Source organism: Ochotona curzoniae, unplaced genomic scaffold (genome assembly GCF_017591425.1).
Source record: "Ochotona curzoniae isolate NIBS_2020 unplaced genomic scaffold, NIBS_Ocur_1.0 patch429, whole genome shotgun sequence".
Lineage (NCBI taxonomy): Eukaryota > Metazoa > Chordata > Mammalia > Lagomorpha > Ochotonidae > Ochotona > Ochotona curzoniae.
In genome coordinates, this window is record NW_024467005.1 from 13270 (window position 1) to 34373 (window position 21104).

Here is a 21104-nt window from a genome sequence, read left to right on the forward strand (position 1 = left end):
CACCTGTTAGTTTCTAACTACCGTATTGAAACTAACGCAATTTGAAGACATTCCTTTTGATTTTGCAAGCATTATGTTTTCCCTTCTGGGCAGTTCCCCTAGGCGTCTCAAAGGTTAATCCGGGACTGCTTAAGAAGATGCTGAAGGCTGTCTGGTAGGAGCAAACCAATTCTGTCTTGATTATCATAAATACCCTCACTGGGAGCCAGCTCCATGGTGCTGCAGGTTAAACTGCCACTTGTGATGGAGTCCTAATTTGAGTACTAGCTGCTCCATTTTACATCTAGTTTCTTGCGAATGCACCTAGGAAAGCAGCAGCAGGTAGCCAAAGGGCTTGAACACCTTCTACCCACATGGGAGACCCAGTTAGAGTTCCCAGTTTCTTGCTTTGGTCTGGCCTACCCTTGGCAATTGTGACCATTCAGTAGGTGGAACTACTTCACTTTCTCTGTCATTCTGCCTGTCAAGTAAATAAATAAATCATTAAAAAAAAGTTTTGTGCCTATTCTTCTAAAAAATTTATTTTTGTCTGAAAGGCAGAATTAGATAAGAAAGACAGAAATCTTCATTCCTCCCCAAATGGCTATTAACTGGAGCTAGGCTGGTCCAAAGCCAGAAGCCTGAAGCTTCTTCTGAGTTTCCCACATGAATGCAGGGGGCCCAAGGACTTGGGCTATTTTCTGCTGCTTTCCCAGGCATATTATCAGAGACTTGGATTGGAAGTGTAGCACCCAGGATTCGAACTGGTACCCATATATGATGCCAGTACTACAGGTGGAGCCTTAAGTTACTACACCACAGCAGCAGTCCCAATAAATGAATTTTTAAATTAAAACAAAGCAACCTTAATTAGTTTGGTTGTTCTCCATGCTGAGTTGATTGTGTGGCCAGTTTTTTTTGCCAAGAAAAATGATGTAGTCAATAATGGAATTCAAAGAAGCATTCCAAATGGCGTTTCCTTTTTATTTAACTATTAATCAGAACCTGGGATCCCGTCCATATCTGGGTCTTGATTTCATTATTGAATATGTCCATGAGATTTCCAGGTCTTCCCTTTGATGGCCCTGGGCAGTGGAGCTCCCACCTGGGTCTCCCCTGTTCTCAGGGAACCTTGCTGGCAGGAGGGTTTCCCATCAGGGTCCTGCCTGGTGAGCAAGGGCGGATCCTGGGTTTTGGGGTTGATAAGGCTGCTTCTGTGAGGTTGAGTTGGAAAAGTGTCTCATATTTTTAGGCTTTTGAGCTGTGCTGGAAAGATTGACTTGCTGGAACGGGGGAATTCGGTAGGAGGAGACTAGAAGAGAAGCTCTTTATTAAAGATCTAAAAATAGAATGTTATTAAAGTCACAAATAGATGCCAGTGGGATTTCTGTCTCTCTCTCCCACTGTGGATATGTGCAGCTAGCTGTTGTTTCTGTCTACCTGGGAAAGATTACAATATTTTGTCAGAGGGTCAGTGTAGGAGACCTAAACATTGTGTTTGCCGGTTTGAGGATGTACCTTTTTCTCCATTCCTCCCTGCCCCCTCCAACTTCCAAAGGAATTTAGAAACTGACTGAATGTCTTGGCATAATTCCCTGAGGCTGGAATTCTTAGTGAGAGAACTTGCTTCTAGGGCCTGTAGGGCCTGTGCCTTGCTGGCAGGGCAGTGGGATCCTCCGGCCCTCAGAGCCCTGAGCTGCTTTTCTTACTTGCTGGAAAGGACTGGCCAAAGAGGGCTTTCCTACAGAGGCTGGCCAGTCCACCTGGTTTCATCTAACTGTTTTTCAGGCTGCCCTTGGGCTTTGGTGGGGCGGGATCCCCTTGGGCCACTTTCAGCTAGAGAGGGCAGCAGTTGCTCCTCACAGTGCAGGCCTCTGGTGCCCCAGGCTGCCTGTGCCCTTTCCTACATGCGTGAGGGGGTGGAGGAATGTCCTGGCCTTGCCTCTTGCAGCCCGTCCTGGCTGTGAGGGAGAATGGGGCCCATTGTAGGCTGTGCCTGCAGGCACAGCTGTCCACTTCAGTGACAGGCCTGCTGTGACCCTGGGTGCAGAGGGGCCGGGAGCCCAGTGAGCCATCTCCTTCACAAGCTGCTGTGTGCTCAGAAATGTTGTGTGGGGTGCTGCTTACACTTCAGTTACCCTCAGGGGAGCCCTCCGGTTTTGGGTTTGTGCCTGGACCCCCTATCTGTCCTAGCTCACCATGAAGCAGAGCTGAAGCCATATTGGGAGAATCTACTCCCAATGGGGCAAAGTGCATAGTCAGAGGAGGCTGGACACACCCTCCTCTGAGCTTTCTTATGTATGCTTCAGATCCTCTGGGAAGCATTGTATTAATCTGTGAACGAGATTGGGCTTTACATTCTTGTTTTCTTTATTTTGACCATAAGTAATTTTAGAACTCACTGAACATATGAAATGCAAGGGCTGGCACGGCACCATAGCTCGCTAATCCTGGAGCTACTTCCAGGTCTCTTCCAGGTCTCCTGGAGCTACTTCCAGGTCTCTCGCACGGGTGCAGAGTCCCAAGGCTTTGGGCTGTCCTCTACTGCTTTCTTAGGATACAAGCAGGGAGCTGGATGGGAAGTGGAGCAGCCAGGATACAATCCAGTGCCCATTTGGGATGCTGGGGCTGCAGACGGAGGCTTAATATGCTGTGCCCTACCACTGCTCCAACAAGTGAGATATTATCTATTGAAGACTCTGTCTTTTGACAAGCTAGGCAAGGCTTTTGGCTTGTGTGTAATCATGTTGTAGACACTGCTGAGCATAGGAGATGTGGGCCTGGGGAAGGAGTGATGCTGGAAGTGTTGAGTTCCCTGGAACTCCCTCAGCCATAGGAGGCACTTCTGCCTCAGTGACAGGGCATGTGTGCCCTCCCCACAGGCTACTGAGCAGGACAATGGGTGCTGGTAGTGTGCGTGGTAACAGGTGCGCCTGGCAACTTGCTGTAATCACTGCTTATTATCTGTCCCTCCTCATTCTGGTGTGAATCTGATGTTTCATGAAGCTGACTATATTTCTTCAGTTAGTGGTGCTGTGTTTTATAATTTGCTATGTCTTATAATTATGTGCAAAATAGGTTATACGTACTGAATACTTTGTTAAGAAGAGCAAGAGAAGCAGAATGTAGACCTGAGCTTGTAGGATCTCCCAGGCAGTTCTGAGGGATGCACCGTCCAGTCGTGTTGTTTTGCTGGAGTAGAGTGATCCTGGGAGGGCAACCCCGTATCAAGAATACAGCGCTAGAAGAGCTTTGAGGGCTAAGGTCTCTATATTAACTGGACAAGGTTTTTTTTTTTTAAACTGAAGATTTATTTCCTTGAAGTACAGAGCAAAAAAGGGAGAGAAGAAGCAAGGGGGAGAGGGGGAGAGCAGGGAAGCAAATATAAGCACTTGTGGTATTTTCTATCTGGTGGTTGGTTTCCCAAGTGGCCACAGAAGTCACATCTGTGCCACATTGAAGCCAGGAGCCAGAGGTGAAGGTTCAAGCACCTGGAGCGGTTGCTGCCATACCAGGTACATTAGGAGGGTGGTGAGTTAGAAGTGGAACTGCTGGGACTGCTGCTAGCACTCAGACATAGGATGATGGTTTTGCAAGTGACAGCTTTTTATTGAAAAGGCATATTTACAGTGAGGAGAGTTAGAAAGATCTTCATTGCTGGTTTACTCCCCAAATGGGTGCAATGGCTGGAGCTGGACTGATCTGAAGCTAGGAGCCTGGAGCTTCTGGGTTTCCCACGTGGATGCAGTGTCTGAAGGCTTTGGGCCATCCTCTACTGCTTTCCCAGGGCACAAGCAGGGATCTAGAAGGGAAGTGGAGCAGTTGGGATATGAACCAGCACTCATATAAGATCCTGGCGTATGCAAGGTGAGGATTTGTTTTTAGCCACTAGGCTATTGCACCGGGCTGAGCCCTCTGTGTGTGTGTGTGTGTGTGTTTTTGTTTGTTTTGTTTTTTTTTTTTAGTTTTTAGTTTTTAAATTTTATTTGAATGCCAGAACTATAGAGAGGAGAGCCAGAGAGAGAGGGCTTCCATTTTCTGGGTTACTTCCAAAATGGCTGCTATGGTCAGGGTGGAGCCAGAAACTTCTCTCAGGTTGGCAGGGACTCAAGTACTTTGGCCATCTCTCACTGCTTTCTCCAGACAATTAGCAGGAAACTGTGTTGGAAATGGAGCAACTGGGATTCTAACCTCCATGGTGTTGCGGGGGGCAGGCAGCAGCCTTGTCTGCTGTGTAACAATGCCAGTTATTTTTGTTTTAAATTTTTTCCTTTAAAATATATTTTTATTGGAAAGACAGATTTACAGGGAGGAGAGACAGAAAGATCACGCATTGCTGGTTTACTCCTCAAATGGTCACAGTAACTGGAGCTGAACTGATCCGAAGCCAGGAGCCTGGAGCTTCTTCTGGATCTGATATGTGTATGCAGGGTCCCAAGGTTTTGGACCGTCCTCTACAGCTTTCCCAGGCCACAAGCAGGGAGGTGGATGGGAAGTGGAGCAGCCAGATATGAACTGGTGCCCATATAGGATCCTGGTACATCCAAGTGAGGATTTAACCACTGAATTGTGTGCCTCCCTCCACCCCCTCTTTTTTTTTTTAATTTTAAGAGTATCTGGTCTGGTCAGTGTTTTCTTGAACCTCAGCAGTGATATCAAAGCAGAGTTTGGACTAGTAAGGACATCATGTGAATGGGGAGATAAAGTCCTTCATTTCCTTTTGTATGATGTTTATTTCTGTTTGGGTAATTGATAGCAATACATCCCAATGTGAAAAGCCCTTGTCACTTTTTTTTTAATCCATGTGACTTTCTGACTTAGAAAACTGGTGCTTTTCCTATGCCCTGAGCAGGAGCAGATTCTGTATCTGGAACATGGAATCAGCTGAGCTGTGTAGTTGGAATTCTTTCAAACAGGAAAATTTAAAAAAATAATTAAAAAAAATTATAGGTTGAACTTGGTGTGGAATATCTGAACTTTACTTTCTGTAAGATCAGCATCTTCCCCCTGAAAACCTAAAGAGCTTTGAGCATCCTGACTGCTTGGGGCTACAAATGGGGCACATGGTGTCAGTGAGGCCACAGGTGTGATAAGGCAGGGTACAGGTGCCACTCTGTAGCCATGCCCCCTGAGAATGACTGCCTGCTCTGAAGGTAGTGGTGGTTTGAGCTGTGACTTCCTGGGTGGAGCAGCTGAGCTGTAGCACCTGGCAGAGAAGGCAGCAGGGGATTGCCAGAGTGTGGGACCCTGCTGTTATCAGTGACCTCTGTCAGTCAGGTTGGAGGCGAGCTGTGGGCTGTTATCAGAAGGGAAACGTGCTCACACTGCCAGAGGCCAGCTGGAGGTGTCCCCATCCTCCTTCAGGATAGACCAGAGCCTGGCCACTGCATGGCTAGGAGAGTAGTGGGCAGGGGTTGATGAGAAGCAAGTCTGCCTCCACAGCTCGTACAGAAGCAGGAGCCCAGAGCCTGTTATCAGACCTACATAGTCTAGTCTAGGGTGTTCTGTTATCTTAACCACTGGGCTAAATGCCTACCCTTGTTTATACATTTTGAAGCATTTATTTTTTTTTAAAGATTTATTTATTTTTATTGCATAGTCAGATATATATATAGAGAAGAGACAGAAAGATCTTCCGACCAGTGATTCACTCCCCAAGTGAGTGCAGTGACCGGTGCTATGCCGATCCGAAGCTTGGACCCTCTTCTGGGTATCCCACACGGGTTCAGGATCCCAAGGCTTTGGGCCGTCCTCAACTGCTTTCTGAGGCCACAAGCAGGGAGCTGGATGGGAAGTGGAGCAGCCAGGATTAGAACTGGCACCCATAAGGGATCCTGGCATTCAAGGCGAGGACTTTAGCTGCTAGGCTACCATGCTGGGCCCTAAAATGTTTATTCTGTGTCAGGTATTTCTCTAAGTATTTGTACACGTTAGTTCACCTAATGCCTCATTGTTTATAAATATAAAAGATTAAGTAAAGGAGGAATTTGATGTAAGAAGTGTTTGAGACAAAATAGTATTAAAGAATCTTATGAGACAGTCTAGCCTGTGGGTTGCCCGTTGGTTTCCACTGGGCAAGTCATGTTGGTGCTGGCATTCATTCATTCATTCAGCAGGTGACCACCTCACTCTCCAGCCTTATGAGGAATAATTGGCAAAGAAAAACTGTATTTGGGGTATACAATACTATGTTTTGATATTCATATACATTGTAGGGTAATTACTGCAAGGTAACATCTGTAACCTCTTATAGTTTGAATATTTTGTTTTAGAAAATTTGTGAGATGAAAAAAGAACTTTCAGGGGCTATCTCTGTAGTATAGTGGGTAAAGCCATCACCTGCAGTGCCTGTATGGATGCTAGTTTGAGTCTAGGCTGCCTCACTTTTGGTCTACCTCCTGCTAGTATGACTGAAAAGCAGCAGAAGATGGCTTATATATGTGGGCTGCTGCACCCTCATGGGAGACCCACAGGAAGCTCCTGGCTTTGGACATGCCTGGCTTTTACTGTGGTGGCCATTTTGGGAGTGAACCACTGGATGGGATATCTCTCTGTAATTCTTGACTTTCAAATTAATAAATGCATATTTTATTTTATTTTGTTTTTGTTTTGTTTTCCCTCTTTTTTTTTTTTTACAGATTTATTTTTATTGCAAAGTCAGATATACAGAGAGAAGGAGAGACAGAGGAAGATCTTTCATCTGTTGATTCACTGTCTAAGTGACTGCAGTGGTTTAGAGCTGTGTCGATCTGAAGCCAGGAGCCCGGAGCCTCTTTCAGGTTTCGCATGTGGGTGCAGGATCCCAAGGCTCTGGGCCATCCTCGACTGCTTTCCCAAGCCACAAGCAGGGAGCTGAATGGGAAGTGGAGTTGCCGGGATTAGAACCGGCGCCCGTATGGGATTCCTGGCGCGTTCAAGGCGAGGACTTTCAGCACTAGGCCACAGCACCGGGCCCTTTTTAAAAAGTTTTATTTATTTTTATTGGAATGGTGGATATACAAAAGGAGTAGAGAGGAAGAGCTTTTGTTCGCTGATTCACTCCCCAAATGGCTGCAATGGTGGGAACTTCACTGATCCAAAGCCAGGAGCCAAGAATTTCTTCTGGGTTTCCCACATGGGTACAGAGTCTCAAGACTTTGGGCTGTCCTCTACTGCTTTTCTAGACCACTGGCAGGGAGCTGGATGGGAAGTGGAGTTGCCAGGACGTGAAGAAGTGCCCATATGGGATCCTGCCACATGCAAGGTGAGGCTTTAGCCTCTAGGCTGTTGCGCCAGCCCTCCAGGTGGTATACAGCGCCCACTCCAAAAGGTGTTTTGTGAGTTACTGTCAGGTCCTGGGTGCTGTGCTGGCTTCTGGAGATCCTGTGTGCTCTCTTCTCTTCTGCCCTCAGCAGGCAGCAGAGGGAGGCGGGAAGATTATTTCTCCTCACCGTGGTGTTTTTCATAAGACAGTAGGCTGTGGAGACACAGCATCTAGCCGGTGACCACAGGCAGGCTTGGTTTACCTTTGGTTCTATGTCCTAAGATAGACTAAGATACCCTCCAAGGGTAACATAGAGATTTTTTAATTTTTTTCTTCAATGTCAAGCTGAGGTGTTAGCATTGCAGCTTAGTAGTTAAGGCCACTGCCTATGATCCTGGCATACTTTTTGATTCCCAGTGCATGTCCCAGCTGCTCTGTTTCTGGTCCAGATCCCTGTTGATGGCCTGAGACAAACTGTGTAAGGGGACCCAAGTGTTTGTGCCCCTGTCTCTCATGGGAGACCTGGAAGAAGCTCTTGGCTTTGGCCTGGCAAAGACCTCATTGTTGTTGTCACCTGGGGAGTGAACCAGTGGATGGAAGATCTTTCTTTGTCCCTCTCCCTTTTCTTTTAACTTTATCTTTCAAATAAATAAATTTTAAATATTAGAAAAAAAAGTGAACGGACTAGTGCTGTGACTAGGCTTCCACCTGTGGCACAGCATTTCCTATGCGCATTCCTGTCCTGGCTGCCCTACTTCCCATGCAGCTCCCTGCTTGTGGCCTGGGAAAGCAGCAGAAGATGGATCAAAGCCACTCACCCACCCAGATAGTCACCAACGCTTGGCTGGGGTAGTTGATCATTTGTTCTGTCCATTGTCCTCTGTGATGGTACCAGGTCCTCTGTTGGCTCCGATTTGTTGCCTTATCCCGCATGTGCATCTGAATATGCTGTGCACTGCTCCATCTAAGCCATTGAAAAGGCTCAGCTCTGACACATGCATTCCACGGTCAGACCATGGAACTTGCAATTGTCTTTGTGGCTGGAGTTCCCAGTCCAGCAGTTCATTTTGGGGAGAATCGCCAAAGAAACCTCATTTGAGGTGATTCCAGACCTGGTTCTTCTGTGTGTTTACCAGTACAAGGCCTGGCAAAGTCCATCATTCAAATTAGCCTATGCATGCACTGGAAATTGCAATTGTTGGGTCAGTTCTGTCTCCAGCTCTGTCTTCTACGCAAACCAATGGGTTTTGGAGTACAGCCCAATCCTGCCCGCCACACATTCGGCCTACACACAATCCAGTGGGAGCTGTAGCCTAGTTGAAGTGAAGCGCAATAACCCCCACCAGGCCCGCCCCCTGCCATGGTTCCTGTGCTTGCCAGAATGTACAACAGACTCATCTGGTTCAGTCTGTCCCACATCCCATTCAGCTTTCATACATGTCAGTGGGCATTGAAGCCTAGTTCAACCCAACCAGCCTCACTATCCAGTCCACACAGGTACTGGCAGGTACCAACCTCTTTCTAGTTATGCCTGCCCCTAGTCCTGGTTCTCATGCTCACCAGTCACAGGGACAACCCAAGAGGGAGATGTCCACTGTTTCCCTACAGGGCCCACTTCCAGTCCTGGGTCTTGTACTCTCCAGGTGGTTCTGCTATTTAGCCTGACAGAATTTGCCCCCCGTGCCAGCCATTGGCAGCTGGTGCTGTGGCATAGCCCAACCCACCCACACTCACTCTGGCTTATTCGTGCACCAGGAGGAACGGTCAGCCCAGCCTGGGTTTTCCATCATCTAGCTCACATGTAAGCCACCGGGTGTTGTAGCCCTGCCCGGCTTGGTCTGCCCCCAATCCCAGCTCTCACACTCACCAGTGGAAGTAGTGGCCCAGCAAGGTTGCCCCTTTGTAGAGTTGAAATCAAAATGGAGTAAACATGGTTCATTGCTAACTGCAATTCTTTTTGCTTTTGTAACTTCTGCTTTACTTGCTTGGCTAACAAACTGTGTGAGCTTGCAGGCCTAATGGCCAATGTGACCTTTAGTGCCAGTGACCCCAACTCCCATAAATCAAGGCCCCAGCTTTATTAACCCATAGATAACTCAAGATCAGGGTCTGCTTGTCACAGGTGGCGCCAAGGTTGGAGCTCAGACCTGAGGAGAGCAGGCAGGAGCTGGCAAGCCGAGATAAGCAAGGAATGCGTAATCCTTCCTCACTCACCTCTCGAGCTGTTGTAAATTGTGTCCCCCCTTGAAGCTGTGTCAAACTGCCCCTATAAAAGCTTTGTAATTGTACTGCTCAGGGCCGCACTCCGGTAAGGGGTGTTAATCTGGGCTGGCCGGCTGGTCTGTTAGTCTGTTGCCTTGCCTCTCATTTATAATAAAACTTTGTTGTGACTGTCACTGGTGAATGTAACATTCTGTTTTAATGGAGGAGTGGATGCAACACCCTCAGCTCCCCTTACTGGGTTCGCCCCTCCTCCTTCCCCTGGGTCTCACATGTGCTGGTTGAGAACTGTGGTCAAGTCTGGCATGGCCTGCCTCACCTTGGTATTTGCCAGTGGGTGCTATAGCTGATTTGGGTCTGTCCCACTCCCAATTCCATCTCACGCTGGTGGGGGCTATAGCCCAGCCCAACCTGTCCAGCACCCAGTCCCGGCCCTCATGTGGACTGGCTGGTATTGCAGCCCGACCTGGCTTGACCCACACTCCATTCTGGCTCTCGGATTTGCCAGTGGATGATATGAACTGGCCCAGCCTGACTCACCCCAGACCTGAGCCAAATGTAGTAAAAAAAAGTTTTTCTTAGCTATTTATTTAAAAACTCAGAAGATCAGCGAGCTCTCTCTGTTGGTTCACTTTCTTAAAGCTCACAGTGGCTAAGTGCTGGCCTAGCTTGTTTCCTGTAAGCTGGGAACGCAGTGTAGGTTCCTGGTGTGAGTGGCAGGAACCTCACCCCCTTCTCAGGCTCTGACTGTCGCTCGAATTGTTCCCTGTTTTTAGCGTCCCCCTCTTCCTTTCCTCATTTGTTTATGTATTCTGATCAGAAAAAAGTTGCCTAAGGAGTAGCAGCTGCATTTTCATCCTGCCGGGTTGCTCACCGTCTGGGGAACTGTGAAAGCCTTTGATTCCCCATAAGACAAGGGGTTGGCTAAAAAGAGGAGTTGGTTAAAACAAGGGGTTAATCCTGACTTGGTTACTTCAAACTCTATTCTGTAATTTTTCTACTTACAGCCTTTTTCTGTGTTTAAAAGCTGTTTTAAAAGATCCTCCTGCTTTGCCTTATAGGACATAGCTCCAGTTGCAGGGTAATGGTGAAATGAGAGCAGCTGTAATCTGGTCCTGCTGGTGGCTGGGTGAGGGATGTAGTAAAACTGTGGAACTGTGCTTCTGATCTCACCTGCTGGCCACAAGCTCCAGGCCACATAGCATGTGCTGGGAATGGCTTTGTTTTGCTGTTAAATTTCGTTTGTTTTATATTTAGGTACTTTTGGGCCCAAATCAATTCAAATTTTCTATCTTGCATATCCTCCATGGTTGCTTAAACCTGGGGTAATAGACTAAGTTTTACTTTGTTGTTTGGGATCTGAGTTGTTTTTCCTTGTGGGAATGCAAGGAATCCTTGAATCATGGAGGTGTGGGCTGTGCTGGGAGAAGGGCTGGAGTGGCTGCTGGGCAGTACTTAGGAGCTGTCTGGGGGGTGCAGGTCAGGCTGGGCAGCAAGGAGCAGGCTGATTCTCCGGGCAAAGAATTTATTCCACCACAGTTCAAAATGGACTACTGAGTTGGGGTGAGGTCGGGACCAAAACCAGGGCTGTTTGTGGAGACGTTGAGGCAGCTGCTAAGGGCTCCTCTGATGTTCTCTTAGTTGTGAGCTGCTGGCAGCACCCTCAGAGGGAACTTTTGTCTTCACTGCATGTGTCAGTGGTTGGCCCAATGGCATGATCCCAGGACAGAAGCTGAGTTACTTACTTATTTATTTAAAGATGTATTTATTTTTATTGCAAAATCATATATACAGAGAGGAGGAGAGACAGAAAAGATCTGTCGTCTGCTGATTCACTCCCTTAGCAGCCACAATGGCTGGAGCTGCGCCACAATGGCAGGAGCCAGGAACTTCTTACAGGTCTCTCATGCGGGTGCAGGATCCCAAGGCTCAACCCAGCCAACCCCACTATCCAGCCCATACTCATGATGGTGAGTGCCACCACATGTCTAATTAAGCCTGCTCCCCGCCGTAGTTCTCATGTTCACCATTGGGAGTTGCAGCCCATCAGAGAGGTGCCCACAGTTTCTCTACTGAGCCCACTCCTGGTCCTGAATCTTGTATCTCCAGGTGGTTCTGCAGTCTGTCTTGACAGGATTTGTCCCCAGTCCCAGCACTTGCCAGCTGATGCTGTAGCAAAGTCCAGCCTGCCTGCACTTACTCTGGCTCATGCATGCACCAGTGGGTACAGTTGGTTAGTCCAGCCTGGCTCTCCCTACTAATCCAGTTCACATGCAGACCAACATGTGTTATAGTCCTGCCCAGCCTGGTTTGCCCTGGTCCCGGTTTTGAAGCTCACCAGTAGGAGCTAGTGGCTCAGTAGGTGAGCCCACACTTTCTCCATACCTGGCTCACCCTGTTCCCCCTCCCCCTGGGGCCCCATGTGTGCTGTGGTCCAGTCTGGCATGGCTTGCCTCATGTCGGCTTTTGTTGGCAGATGCTATAGCCTGGCCCGGCCCAGTTTGTGCCCAATTCCAGTTCATGCTGGTAGGTGCTGCAGCCTATCCCAGCCCAGCCAGCCCCCAGTTGGTGTTGCGGACTGTCCCAGCCTGTCCTGCACCCTGTCCTGGTTCTTGGATCTTCCAGTGGGTGTTATTAACTGGCCCAACCTTGTCTGCCTCTAGACCTGATCCATATGTCTGCTGGTTGGTACAGAGGCTGAGTTTTTAAAGATGTATTTGTTTGAAAGGCAACATTATGGAGGGAGGAGGATTAAAGGGAAATGTTTCTTCCACTGGTTCACTACCCAAATGGCCACAATGGGTACAACTGGGCTGGTCAGAAGCCAGGAGCCAGGAGTGTCTTGACAAGGTCTCCATGGTCAGAGGCTTAAGGACTTAGGCTACCCTCTGTTGCTTTCCCTGGTCATGAGCAGGGAGATGGACTGAAGTGAAGGAGCCAGGGCTCAAACCAGCGCACATGTGGGATGCTGCAGACAAGAGACTTAAGTAGCTATGCCATAGAACTGACCCAGTGTCATTTGTTGTTTCTAAATATTTATTTATTTATTTATATTGGAAAGGTAGATACAGAGAGGAAGATTTTCCATCTGCAGATTCACTCCCCAAGTGACCACGTGGACAGAAATGAGCCGATCTGGAGCTGGGAGCTAGGAGCCTCTTCCATGTCTCTCACGCAGTTGCAGCTTCCCCAAGGTGTTGGGCTATCCTTGGCTACTGTCCCAGGCCACAAGCAAGGAGCTGAATGGCAAGTGGAGCTCCTGGAACATGGACCAATGCCCATATGGGATCCTGGTGCATGCCAGGCGGGGACTTGAGCCACTAGGCTATCATGCCAGGCACCATTATTGTTTTTTTTAATGTGTTTATTTTTCATCTACTTGAAATGCATGGAGGAGGGGGGTGATTGCTCTTCCATCTGCTGATTAGTGCCCCAGAGAATGGGTAGGAATGGAGAGATCTATCTTCCATATGTTGGTTTATACTTCAGATGTCCGCAAAAGCAAGGGCTGGGCCAGGAGTAGACCAGGAACCTGAACTTTGTCTGGGTCACCTGCCTCCTAAAATGCATTAGCAGAAGCTAGATTGGAAGTGAAGCTACTAGGACTTGAATCAGCACTCCAATTTGAGATGTGGGCTAATCAAAAAAAAAAAAAAAAAAAAAAAAGAGAGAGATGTGGGCTAATCCACAGAGTCATGTAGCACCAGTGTAGTATTTTTAAAAAATTGAAGGGGTAGCTGTCTTGCCTAGGCGTGCCTGGGTTTGAATCCAGGCTCTGGCATATCATTCTGCCTTCCTTACTGATATATACCCTGGAAGATGGCAGTAATGACTCGAGTAACTGGGCTCCTGCCACCCATATGGGAGACCTGGATTGAATTCCCTAGCTCCTGGCTTACATTCGGTCTGGCTTGGGACCATTTGGCATATGAGGAGTGAACCAGCAGATGGGAATATATGCTCTCTTCTCTGCTTTTCAAATAAGTAACTGGAAGCATTTTATGTATAGTAAAATATATAAGACATAAATGTACAGCTTGATAGATTTGTGTGTGTGAGATTCAGATAGTGAATGTTTCCAGGAAGTACTGTTATGTCTCTTCCCCAGTCAGCATTACCCTAATGCCCTTTAAAAGTCTTTGTAGGTTAGTTTCACTGTTTCTAACCTTCTTGCAAGTGGAATCATGAAGTATGCATGTGCTCTCATGTTTATCATATTTGGAATTCATCAGTGTGGTTCTCTGTTGCAGTATCTTCTGATGTATTTTATTCTACATAAGTATATACTACAGTTTACAGTTTTTCCTGTTGCTGATCATTTAGGCTCTTATCCATTTTTTTTTACCTCCATGATGAATACTGATTTGCTTAAAAGATTTATTTTATTTTTTTACTAGAAAGGCAGATTCACAGAGAGAAGATGAGACAGAGAGAAAGATCTTCCATTGCTGGTTCCCTCCCCAAGGGGCCATAGTAGCTGGAGTTGAGCAGATCTGAAACCTGGAGCCAGAACTTTCTTCTGGTCTCCTATGTGGGTGCAGGGTCCCAAGGCTTTGGGATGTTCTCTTTGCTTTCCCAGGCTACATGCAGGGAGCTGAAAGGGAAGTGGAGCAGCTGGGATACAAACCTGTGCCCATATGGGATCCCGGCGAATGCAAAGCAAGGATTTAGCCAATAGGCTATTGTGCCTGACCCAATACTGATTCTTCTTGACTGTGTCTTCTGGGTACATACCTAAGGGAATTGTTGGATATATTTGATGTTTTTGTTATTGCTTCTTGTATTGTTTTTTTTTTTTTAAGATCTTAATTATTCAGAAGAAAGAGTTACACTGACAGAGACAAAGAAAGAGAGATCTTTCATCTGTTGGTTCACTCCCTGCATGACTCTGATGGCTAATGCTGGGCCAGGTCGAAGCTAGGATCCTTAACTCCATGCTGGTCTCCCACATGGGCAGCAGGAGCTCATTTTCCATTGTTTTCTCAGGTGCGGTAGCAAGGAGCTGGATCAGAAGGGGTAGGTGGAAGGGGCTGGCATTGTGGCATAGTAAGTTAAGCTGCCACCTACAGTCCCAGATTGAGTGCCAGCCATTCCACCTTTTTTTTCCCCTCAATTTATTTTTGTTGGAAAGGCAGATTTATAGTTTTTTCTATCTGCTGGTTCATTCTCCAAATGGCTACGATTGTCCAGGCTGAACTGATTCAAAGCTAGGAGCCTGGAGCTTCTTCCTGGGTCTCCCATGTAAGTAAAGGGGGCCAAAGGACTCAAGCCATCCTCCGCTTCTTTTCCAGGCCATAAACAGAGAGCTGAATTGGAACTGAATTGGAACAACTGGGACTCAAGGCAGCCTATATGTGCTGTTGACACTGCAGGCAGATGATTAGCTTGCTGCATTATTGCCCGCTCCCTGTCAGGTGCTCCACTTCTGATCCAGTTCCTTATTAAGGTGTCTGGGAAAGCACCAGAGGACAGCCCAAGTGCTAGGACTCCTGCACCCATGTGGGAAATTCAGATGAAGCTCTGCTTCTGCTGGGCTGGTCCCAGCCATTTCCCTTTTGATATTTGGGAATGAACCAGTCAGTAGCTAAAAGATTCTCTCTCTCTGTCTCTCCCCACTTCCATCCCCTCTGTGTAATTCTCCCCATGAAATTAATAAAATAAAAATGAAGCAGCCAATATTTGAATTGGCTGGTTGTATGGGATAGTGGTATCAAGGTGATGTCTGAACTGTCTAACACCTCTCACAACCCATACCCCGATCCTCACGAATATGTACTGCTTCTGAACCTTTTTTTTTTAAATTTTAAATTTGAGAAGCAGACAGAGAACAAGTGCTTGCATCCACTGGCTCATTCCCCAGTTGTGTGTAGCAGTGAGGTCTGGGCCAGACTGAACCAGGGAGCGGAGGACCTGGTTCTGTTAGGTGTGTGACAGGGACCCAAGTACTCTGTAATCCGCAGAATGTGTGTTAGCAGGGAGCTGGAGAAATGAAGTGGAGCTTGCAGTCTGCACCCAGAGAGTATGCTAGAACATGTGGGTGCCTTTTCTGCTAGGCTAAATTGCTTGCTCCTGGACTTACTATGGGAAATTTTGAATTATTCAAAGGCAGAATAGCAAGTACAATGGGTCCCTTGTCCCAGCCCTGACAACCGTCAACCAGTGGTCAGTCCTGCCCTATTCAGACTTGCAACCACTTCCCTGCCTTGTGCTGTTTTGAACTAGATCTCAGGCATCTGTCATCTCATCCATAAATAGTTTTGTGTGTTATCTGTAAAAAATAATGTAACCACAACATCTGCTGAACAGTTTTATCCTGCTACTCTAGTGCTGCTGTTTTTTGTTGTGGTCCTCATAGCAGACTGGTGGTTTCAAGTGTTACTCACCACAAATCTTGGTGGAGGTTCTTAGCTCACATGGTTTTCCCTGGAACCCAAATGATACAGAGTTTGGAAGCTCTTTTGGATTTGGGGGTATCAGTCACAGTGTGGGCACCAGTTCTTAATGGGTTAATTGTTCTTTTTTTTTTTTTTTTGAAGATTTATTGCAAAGTCAGATACACTGAGAGGAGGAGAGCTAGAGAGGAAGATCTTCCATCCGGGGATTCACTCCCCAAGTGACCACAATGGCCGGTGCTGTGCCAATCCGAAGCCAGGATCCAGGAACTTCTTTCAGGTCTCCTACATAGGTGCAGGGTCATAAGGCTTTGGGCTGTCCTTGACTGCCTTCCCAGGCCCCAAGTGGGGAGCTGGATGGGATGTGGGGCTGCTGGGATTAGAACCAGTGCCTATATAAGATCCCTGCATATTAAAGGTGAGGACTTTAGCCACTAGGCCACCACACCAGGCCCAGGTTAATTGTTCTTGTGTACAAGTTAGTCTGATCTGAGGGAAGAGTGAGAAATGGCAGTGAGCTGGTGGCTACCTCCTGTGTGATTACGCACACCACTGTCTGTCCCCGATGGCCGCACTGATCTGGGACGGATTGCTTTCCTCATTGCCCGTACAACATGGAGGGGATGCCGCCTTTACCACAATGGGGTCCCAGCGTTTCTTGCCCCTTGGTTGGAGGACAGCAAGTATAACAAAATTTAGAATATGATTTAGGAAAGGTTAATATTTTTTGGAACAGTGAAACCATATTATGAAGATTAGACTTAAGAGCTCAAAAGAATTCTCTGGCTTCCCTTCTCTGCTAACTCCTGCTCCGTGCTTGTGTCAGCATTCCCACTGCCCCGCGTTCAGGCTTCTGGGGGTGGCCTAGGAAGACTGGTTTGATCCAGGGTCCGGTCTCAGAGGTTACCACACAGGGAGGCAGCAACAGGAGGACTGAGCCCCAGAGATGCCTTATTATTTGGATTAATTAGCCTGTAAATTCTTGATAGCAATTTTCCTCTGAGGTAGTCAAGGTTGACAAGAAAAACATTGCACCATGTTTTGATTCATTAGTCATCTAGATGGTCGCCCTCCCATATTCTCAAGCTGGGTAATTATTAAGTAGTGTTAGTTCTAACTTCAGTTTATGACACCTGCTGCCCTCTTACCCATCAGTCAAGCAGTGCAAGAAGGGAAAACTGCTATATGATGTTGTTTCAACCTGCTCCACCTTTTTTCTTCCTTGTAATTCATGTTTTTCGTGAAGATATCTGACAATAACTCGGTGTGAATGCAAAGAAGAGAGAAAAGGCACTGACTTCTTTAGAGGTGGGAGTGTAAAATGGATGAGTATTTTGCCAATATTTCTCAGTTCCCACATGCACTTCCTTTGACCTGAAACTCCATGTCTTGGATTTAATCCTCAGATTTGTTTACAGAGGAAGCACAGGTGAATATGAAAGCACTCAAAAAGCAAAGCATACAGGCTGTTAGGCAGTGCACAAGTTCAGCGTGGTGCCGATGAGGCGGGATCACCATGCTCTAGTAAATTTAAAAAAGGAGCAGTTATGGAACTATGCAGTTTCATATGAACTTCAAGAATTGAAATAGGGGGCCCTGTGCAGTAGCTTAGTGGTTATAGTTCTCGTCTTATACACACTGCATTTCCATATGGGTGCCACTTCTAATCCTGCCTGCTCCACTTCCAATTCAGCTCCCTGCTTGTGGCCTGGGAAAGCAGTAGAGGATGATCCAAAGGCTTGGGATCATGCACCTGTGTGGGAGACATTGAAGAGGCTCCTGGCTCCTGGTTTTGGATTGACTTAGCTCTGGCTATTGCAGCCACTTGGGGAGGAAACCAGCAGACGAATCTTCCTCTGTCTCTCCTCTGTATATCTGAGTTTCCAATAAAAATAAATAAATCTTAAAAAAAAAAAAACTGAAATGGGGGGCTGGTGCCATTGTGTAGTAGGCTAAGCTGCCACTTTTGGCACTGGCATCCCATATCATATGGTGCCGGTTTGTGGTCCGGCTGCTCTACTTCTGATCCAACTCCTTGCTTATGGCCTGGGAAAGAGTGGAGGATGGCTCAAATCCTTAGGACCCGTTTGGGAGAACCAGAGGAAGCTACTGATTTCTGATTTTGAATTGGCTCAGCTCTGGCCACGTGGCCATCCGGGAAGTGAACCAGTGGATAGAAAAACTCTGTCTCTTCTTTTCTCTTAACTCTGCCTTTCAAATAAAAAAAAAAGTTAAAGTAAAAATGATGAAATAAAAAGATATACCTATTTGTATGTGTTTAGATTTACATTAAGTGTGCCATTTGCTGAGAACTAGTGGAGAGATCAACGGCTCATCTGTGGGCCTCGGCAGGGGAGTTGTGTTCCACTTGCGCCCTACTCTGTCATTGGGCTTTGTTTTGTCTCCATGCGAATTACTTTTATTACAGTAAGTCAGTTGGGGAGGACTGGGCAGTAAGATGGTGTCATGGCGAGGCTAACTGGGAATCTGGTTCCGGCAACCCTGTTTGTTGCTGGCTCTGAACTTGCCCTTAGCGGTGGGACCTGAATTCGGTGTTGATCTGGTCTGCTTGTATTTCCTCTGGGAGGAAGGCTCCTGGGAAGGGAAGACGAACCTATTTTTAATTTTAAGCAAACAGCCCCATGTAGTAATTTCCAGTTCCAGTGTAACATTTTCTTCCATTATAGCCCAGTCAGTTTTAAAACAAATAAACAAAATCTTTTTTTGTGTGTGATTTTGTATTCATAATGCTTCTGGAAGAAAATGCGTTTTAAATACCTTCATGTCCCCTCCTAAGTATAGATGGGGTCTGTGTTTTGCATCCAGTTGTCTGGGGATTTGATATCTGGAACTTGGAGCCCTGGTAGACAAAGCCGGGTGTGAGATGCCTATTGGGTAAGTGTGACGTGCGCTGTCATGGTCCACAGGACTCACCTGCTCACTGCTGTGCGGCTGTTGGCCAGTAAATAGCTGGGGAGATCCCAAGGTCTAGGATGAGGACATGCCCTCCCTATGTTTCCTCCTGTTACCATTTAGACTCTTTCATGTGGTATATATTTTTTTATAACTTCAAATTTACCGAAAAGCTACAAGAGTAATTCAGGGAACTCCCAAATGCTTTTACCTAGATTTCTCATTTGTTTAGGTTTTGTCTTGTTATTCTCCTTTCTATGTATGTATTTTTTTTTCTGAGCCATATTAGTAATTAATTGGTATATATCATGTGCTCTTGTGCCTAAGTTCTTAATTATATATTTTTTTAGAGTGAGAACACTCTTATGTAACCATGGTGTAGTAATCAAAATGGGAAATTTAATCTTAGTTTCATACTTTATGGTTCGTATTCAAATTTCCTCAGTTGTTCTAGCCACATCTTTGATATCTCCCATTGGGTGTCAGAAAGTACTGGTTTATTCTGGTAATTAGCTCTGAATCAGGAGGTGCCTGGCAGTTTCCTCCACTGTACAGTTGCTGTTTTGCTTTTCCGTAGTTAGGAAGTGACATGTGGTGATGAACAAGCATTTGAGCTTATATAAATATCCTGTTTCATACCAAATTCTTTTTAATTTTTAAAATTCATTTATTTGAAAAACTGAGTGATAGATACAGAGAAATCTTGCATCTGCTGGTTCAGTCCCCAAATGTTTTACTTGCTAGGGCCGGTCCAGGCTGAAGCCAGGCGCTGGGAACTTAAACCGAATCTCCCATGTGAGTGGGTGTAAATATTGCAGCCATTGGCTGCTGCTGTTACAGGGGCATTAGCAGGGAGCTGGATCTGAGGCAGAACAGCTGGGACTGGCCCAGCTCTCCACCCATATTAACTGGTGATCTAACCTGTTTCACTGCCTGCACGGTCAGCCCAGACCAAGCTTATACTTTCTGTCTCTAGTGATCCTTCTGAGTTCTTCATTCCTTGTGTATTATCATCTTATTGTAAGGAAGTGCTTTTTTAAAAAATGTATTTTAATGTATATTTTTCTTGGAAAGGCAGATTTTATAGAGTGAAGGAGAAAGATCTTCAGTCCACTGGTTCACTCCCCAAGTGGCTGCTACTGCTGTAGTGAAGCTGATCTGAAGCCAGGAGCCAGGAGCCAGGTCTCCCACATGGCTGCAGAGTCCCAGGGGTTTGGGCTGTCCTCTGCTGCTTTCCCAGGCCACAGGCAGGGAACTGGATGAGAAGTGGAGCAGCTGGGACATGAACCGGCACTCGTATGGGGTCCCAGTGCATGGAAAGTGAGGATTTAGCTGTTAAGTCATTGTGCCTGGCCCATTGCTTTTAAAAAAATATATAATTAGGTATTTATTTTGCAGAGTGATAGAAATGGAGAGGCAGATCTTCCATCCACTGGTTCATTCCTCGGGTAGCTGAGGATGGGGTAGACTAAAGGCAGGAGTCGAGAGGATGGTTTCAAGAACTGGGACCATGTCTGCCTCCTCCCAGATGCATCAGCATAGGAGCAGCATGCTGGGGACTCTGGGGATGGTGCTGGCTGTGGGCTCTGGGTCCAGTGGAGTGACAGGCAGTGTGAAGAAAGTGGAGGACTCAGGGTGCCCAGTGTTGGTGGGAAGCCAAGAGCTGTTTCTGAAACTTGGGCTACCCATGGTGTTGTAGGTGACCTCATGTGTGTCTGAGTATAGTTGCAGCAGGTGGTTGAATAGCAGCAGCTGTAAGCAGCTTGAAGCCCTGTGGTACAGCACTGTCTTGGGTCAGTTAATGTTCAAGTTCTGGCCTTCTGTCTTAGTTGCTGTCTGTTTCTTCATGTCATATGAGGTTACATACTAGCCTTAAGACACCATGCCATTCAAAACATGATAATCCTCATTGTGACCATCTTGTGCAGGGTGCACATGGTCCTTCAAAGAGGCAGGCTTCTGGGAGTTTTTACTCTGTGCAGACACTGAGCTGCGTGACTGTTGTGTTCCATTCAGGTCATCCTCTGGTGGTCCTGTGATGTTTGTGAACCACATGGTCCCCATTTCACTGAAGAGAAAATTACTAGGCAGCTGTTGGAGGTGCTGCATGTGCTTGACTCACACAACTCAGGATCAGCCTTGAGCTGGGCACTGCTTACAGCTGCTGTCACCCTGGGGAGGAGTGAGGAGAGGGACAGGAGGAAGAGCTAACTCAGCAGTGCTTGTGGGGGTTTCCTGTGGCACCCAAATTACTTCTGAGAAGTTGTGGTTTGCATGGAGCCAGGGCATCTGAGAAAGATTGGGGATTTGTTAGTGATTGGATACAGGCGTTTGCTCTGGTCAGATATGTGGATGTG

The 21104-nt window shown here is 46.8% G+C and overlaps 1 protein-coding gene across 2 annotated transcripts in view; it reads left to right on the plus strand.

Annotated features, from left to right (window-relative positions):
• The window catches only part of LOC121167796 (dystroglycan), a 67623-nt gene that overhangs the window by 13211 nt on the left and 33308 nt on the right, over window positions 1-21104 (plus strand). The window lies entirely within an intron of this gene.